Raw genomic sequence first — 6000 nt, forward strand, 5'->3', positions numbered from 1 at the left:
ACTACTTAATTTAAAAAACAATAATTTCATGTCAATTAAAATAAAATGAAATAATTTCATGGAAATTTATTATGTACAGTATACAGGTAAGGTTTATTTACATTTTGGTCACGAAAAATAGTAAATAAATTAAAAAATAATTAATAAAATAATAATAAATAATACATTTTACACTTGTTTTATTACATACAGTGGGTAACGGGTTCGCACAGGTTCTTTCAATAGTATGCATTGTGAGAATTGTTAACACGATTTTTCAAATATTTCCGATGATCTGACAAAAAATTTTTCAAAGGAAAGTTTATCAGTGTTCACTTTTCTACAAACTTCAATACAAAAAATTAAAGAAAAATCTCTTTTTGTATAAAAAATGAAGGTCATCTCAATTTTTTAAATATTAACATATATTTTTTACTTCATAATATTTTAACTGGTATCAAGACGAATCCAACGACCTATAATAATATAACATTAAACCTTCAAATAACGCTACAATAGTTTTGTCAACGTTCGGAACGTCAAGCGTTCCAGAAAGCGGAGCGTTCTTTGACGCGTTCTCACCGACATTTCATGAGATAAAACCCAAAGCCGCAGGTTACCGCAGATGAACTTTGCATTTATTGTTCACTTAGACATCTACAAACGTTATTTTTCCATTGGCACCTTGGCGCAGTTTGGCGCAAGAGAGATATCGTCTTTCAAACTTCATTAACGTTGCTCTTTTCCCCGTTTAATAGCATTATCTGCAAAACTACTCGAAAAAATTAAAAATAAACATTTTTTGCGATTTACTCCGGGTCTTCGTACTTGAAGGAAGTCAGAAAAGAAAACATTATTTACATTACTATTTTTACAGGCTCATACGGTTTCTTCAAACATGCGCTTGAATTTATGCTGAAAACTAGGTATGCTTAGCATGGCCAACTTTAAGACGTTCTACAACAAAGTGAATTTGGATTTTGAACTGATTCATCCTAGAAATGTTTGAATTTACTCTTCTACTAGTCAAAAATATAAAAAATTTGGTTTTTTAAGAAACTTGAAAATATGGGGTTTTTGCCGCTTTCAGACCACTGTGCGCCGCGTCGCGCCGCACAGTGTGTAAAATCGACGTTCCAGCTGTTCACGGGCTAAAAACTCAAAGTCCTCATATCGATTTTTAACGAATGCACAATGTTTCTTAAATGTCTATTACATTCGAAAACGATAATATTAATTAAAGCTATTAAAAACTCTCGTTACAATAAACGTTCAAAGATCAAACTTTTTCAGATACGATTTATCACCGAAAAAATTCCTTTTCTTCATAATGATGTCCTGAAAAACCTACTGAAGATTAAGCGACCAATTTTTTTTTATATGAAGTATGTATATCTATGTTGAAAACGCACCAGAAACTAAACGTCATTGTTCATAATTTATTATGAAAAAAAATATTTAATCAACTAAGGAAAATCGTCGAAGTTTTTCACCTTTGACAAGGGATAAAGTTGTCATTCCCGGGGATTCCCATGGTCTGACAAAGTGGAACATTTTCGGCAAGATCTCCTCTAAAAGATCGTGCAAAATTTATACCCGGGATGACCCGGGGAACCGTAGTTATGATAGTTTAAAGCGTCGCGTGACACGCGTACAGTGGTGAGTTCGATCGAAATCGTGGCCAAATTATTCATTATTCACACGAGTTTTCAGACATTTCCGGTGGTGTGACAAAAAAATGTTTCCTACAAAAAGTAATCAGTACACACTCTTTTACAAATATCAATACAAACAATTTCCCAAAAAAATTTTTTTTCAATAAAAAATTGTGGTCACCTTCATTATTTATTTATAACTATATATTTTTTATTCAATAATGTTATAGCTGACGGCAAGACGAATCCAACGACCTATTTAATGTGGTCTTTATGTATTGAAATAATGGTGAAATAGGCGTGAACAGCTAGAACGTCGATTTTACCCACTGTGCGCCGTGGGCCTGGGTTCGAGTCCCGTCGTAGTAACTTTTTTTCATATTTTTTTTTTTTATTATTGTCTTATAATCATTATCTTTTGCGTATGTAGTAATAGTATTTTCTATTATATCATTTTTGTTTGTTATGTATTATTTTAATATAAAATTATTTTAATATAATTATAATCTTTTGTGTATGTAGTAATAGATCTAGTGTTTCTATTATAAAATAATAAGTATCATTTTCAATTAACCCTTTGGCGGATAAAAATACATCTAATGTATAAAAACTCTGTAAAATCTCAACTAAATCTGTGACGCGAAAGTTTTGCATTCTCCTTGTTAGAGAGTCGAGCTTGCGTCTTAACAACCCTCATCCGTCCCTCATTTCACAAACTGAATCTGTCCCTCGGTGTCAAATTGATACAGTGGTAAAAGATCGATGAAATAATAAGGTAAACAGTTATTTTTCGATGTTTTTTTTATTCAAATTGATGAGTTAACATTTACGTCTTAGGTTTTTCGATTATTTGTGTCGCATTAAGGAAATAAAAGTCACGAAGTTTTGGACAAATTTACCCACAAATAACAGAATAGTATAATTTACTTCAGGAGAACTGTGTCAAATTGACACGAGGGACGGATGAGGGTTGAAGAAAGATGTGCAATGCACAACAGTTTATCGTAACAAAGTGAAAATCAGAAGAACACTCGGAAGTATGTCTTTTAATTTCGAAACTGTCGAGCCGATAATTAAGCAGCATGTATGAAGTTTTCGGAGCAGCGTCTAACGGTCAACGAAGACTTATACATATATGAATGTATGTACGTGTGTGTGTATGCCTGTATGTATGCATGTAACTACAAGTACTCCCTATACTCGTTCGTAAAGCGTAGTAAACAATTTGATCAATAGGGTAATCTGCGATAATGTTATTCCTATTCTGAAGTGTACAGACATGTCAAATCTCTATGAAGTAACGCTTAAAAATCAGTTGTACTGTTATTAATCAGTAACATAAGACTCATGCTGTAATCCATTTACCCGTAAATGCAATCCAAGAATGTCTTTTTAATTATTCGCTTCACTTATGCGTGGCAACAACGAATCGGCAACAGGCAACGAACGATGCACGACCAAAGTTGTTATTTTAATTGATCATCGTCGATTGTCAAATAGCGATACATATTACGTTGAACATCGTTCGGAATTATGCAATATTTTTTCAATTGTACAGAGCGGTCGGTAACTTTTGGTACAACCAAGATGTGGAGTGATTCTACATTTAAAAAAACCGAAAATGTGAAATCAAATTTGTTCATATGAGCCTTTGTTTCCGAAAAAATCAAGTTGGAAAATTGGGCGAACGCACGTGCCATTGGATAGTAGTTGTTTGGCGCGTCTGTTCGTGCTCTATTGCATGCCTGGTAATGGGTGCTCCGAGAATCGATGACGTAGAATCGGTTACCCCCACACGGCAGGCCAGATCGCGGTCGGGCGACCAGTTAGTGTTCCGATTGAACCCACCGTTTTTCGCGCATGCGCGGCAATTTCAGGCTCAGTAACGTAACCATTTCGATGAAATCAGGTAGCTGGAGCACCCCGCAGACTTTTAAAAAAGACTTTTAAAAATATTAACAATACTTACCTCGATCCGCGTCACGTCTCTCATCGATCAGTCGTCCCGCCAATAACAGCGGTACATTCCCGCCAATATAACTGCCGCAAGGCGTCAGGGCCCTGGCCGCTCTGCTGCGTCATTGTAGATACGCTACTGTCCTGGCCGCACATGCGCGAAAAACGGTGGGTTCAATCGGAACACTGCGGGCGACCGGAGCGCGATAGTGGGGGTAGCCGATTCTACGATATCGACTCTCAGAGCACCAATTGCCTATATATATAGGCCAGGGAGTTCCAACTTATTCCCCTCCGAGAACTGCAAGGTCCTCACCATCGAACCTCTTCCCACTACAACATACAGCTGTAGAGTTAGTGAGTTGGGCGGCAGTGATGGCAGTGTTGCTCGGGGGAGGGAACAGGGACGAAGTTCGACAGTTACAAGGTATGCTTGTGGGAGTTCCCCACTACTATACATATAGCAATGAGTTCTAAGAGTGGGGGAAGAACCGAAGTGGGCAAGGTGCCTCGAATAGCTGCGGAGCTACTAGTTGGAACTGCCTGGCCTAGGCCAGTGGTGGTCACGGTATGGATCCCTGAGCTATCTGCTTCCCCCACCCAGTGCTGGGATATTATATGAAAATATATGAATATATGAAAAAATATGTATATGAAAATCGTGCAATATCCCAGCACTACCCCCACCAAAGTACCAAGTACCCCTGCGCAGTGAAGGTGTGCACTGTACAAAAGAGATGTTGGTGGGGAAGCTTCTTGCCTGCGACAGGCAAACGTGCACATCGCTGGCCTAGGCGTGCCCTACTGATTCTATTAGGTGTTCGTCGCGTTTATAAATCAGAATTCAAAGATGAAATTAAGATACTTATTCATAGGTTTCTTGAATAACATGATAAGTCACCATAAAAATGGCAAAAAGTAATAGAATAAAATGGGAAATATGTTACCAAACAATCTATGTATAAATATCTTAATTTTATCTTTGAATTTTAATTTAAAAACGCTACGAACTTTCGTTTTAACCCAATATGCAAGTACTTCTTATACACGCCAAGACCGCGAACTTGGCGGATTTTCAAAGTCGATTTTATCGAATACAAAGCCTCATATGAAAAAATTGTATTCTTCTTTCCGACTTACTTTTTATGTAAAATCCCCCACCCCCCTTTCGCTGGACAACCAGGTACCGATTACCCTGTCTTATAGTCACAATGTTGCAAGTGAATTATGCAATACATTGCTTTTGTATACTTTTATTCTTCGCTTAATAATTATTTCTTTATGTAAAATGGAGATATTGGGTCATTGCGAAAATCTTAAATCGGTAATTTGCTCCACCAAGAGGATTTTAGGGATGAAGGAATTATCCCTTTCGAGGAAATACAACATTTTTAGGACATCCTGTATAACAACCCGCAGGCCCGCGGGCCGCATTTGTCCCGCTAGCAGACTGCCTGCAGCTCGCCAGAATCCGGCGTGGCGCGATGCAACAAAGTATTTAACATTGCGTTCGTTGCCGGTTGCGGCCCGCGCGTAGTCTAAGGCCGTTAATAGACTAGGCCACTGGTGGGCAACTTGGTGGCGCTACTTGGTGGCGCCACCGAATTGAAGAGCTTTTATGAATCGGTAACTGGTGGTACCACCAAGCGTTCATTCCCGCTGTCGATGTAACGCTGTGTCGTGTTCTTATGTATTTTACGATAAATGTGGTGGTAATTTGAACGTCAATTGTTCATGTTTTCGCGATGCTGGTGGCGCAACTTGGTGGCTTTGTCTAATAGGCTACATTCAAATCAATACCCCGGCTGGTGGCGGCGCCACCAAATGTTGCCCGGCCGGTTGCCGATGCCGTCCACCAGATCGGCAACTATTTTTGGTGGCTCCACCAGTTACCGTAGTCTAAGGCCGTTATTAGACTAGGCCACTGGTGGCGCAATCGAGTTGCGCCACCAGTGGCTCAGCACGTCGTGGGGCATTGAAACAAATGTAACCTATTAGACTACGGTAACTGGTGGAGCCACCAAAAATAGTTGCCGATCTGGTGGACGGCATCGGCAACCGGCCGGGCAACATTTGGTGGCGCCGCCACCAGCCGGGGTATTGATTTGAATGTAGCCTATTAGACAAAGCCACCAAGTTGCGCCACCAGCATCGCGAAAACATGAACAATTGAGGTTCAAATTACCACCACATTTATCGTAAAATACATAAGAACACGACACAGCGTTACATCGACAGCGGGAATGAACGCTTGGTGGTACCACCAGTTACCGATTCATAAAAGCTCTTCAATTCGGTGGCGCCACCAAGTTGCGCCACCAAGTTGCCCACCAGTGGCCTAGTCTAATAACGGCCTAATGTTTCCACTTTTGGCCCACAATACGCCGCGGGTTGCTCACTACTGCTGTAT

At 39.4% G+C, this 6000-nt stretch overlaps 1 protein-coding gene across 13 annotated transcripts in view; it reads left to right on the forward strand.

The window, feature by feature from the left end:
- The window catches only part of LOC143210125 (uncharacterized), a 957580-nt gene extending 952080 nt beyond the window's left edge, over nucleotides 1-5500 (forward strand). For all 13 annotated transcript variants that reach the window (XM_076426766.1, XM_076426793.1, XM_076426717.1 and 10 more), the window contains one exon: nucleotides 1-5500. This exon is cut by the window's left edge and continues 23550 nt beyond it. The gene's annotated coding sequence lies outside the window, so the exon portion shown is untranslated.
- Nucleotides 5501-6000: the final 500 nt, after the last annotated feature.

Source organism: Lasioglossum baleicum, chromosome 1 (assembly GCF_051020765.1).
Source record: "Lasioglossum baleicum chromosome 1, iyLasBale1, whole genome shotgun sequence".
NCBI lineage: Eukaryota > Metazoa > Arthropoda > Insecta > Hymenoptera > Halictidae > Lasioglossum > Lasioglossum baleicum.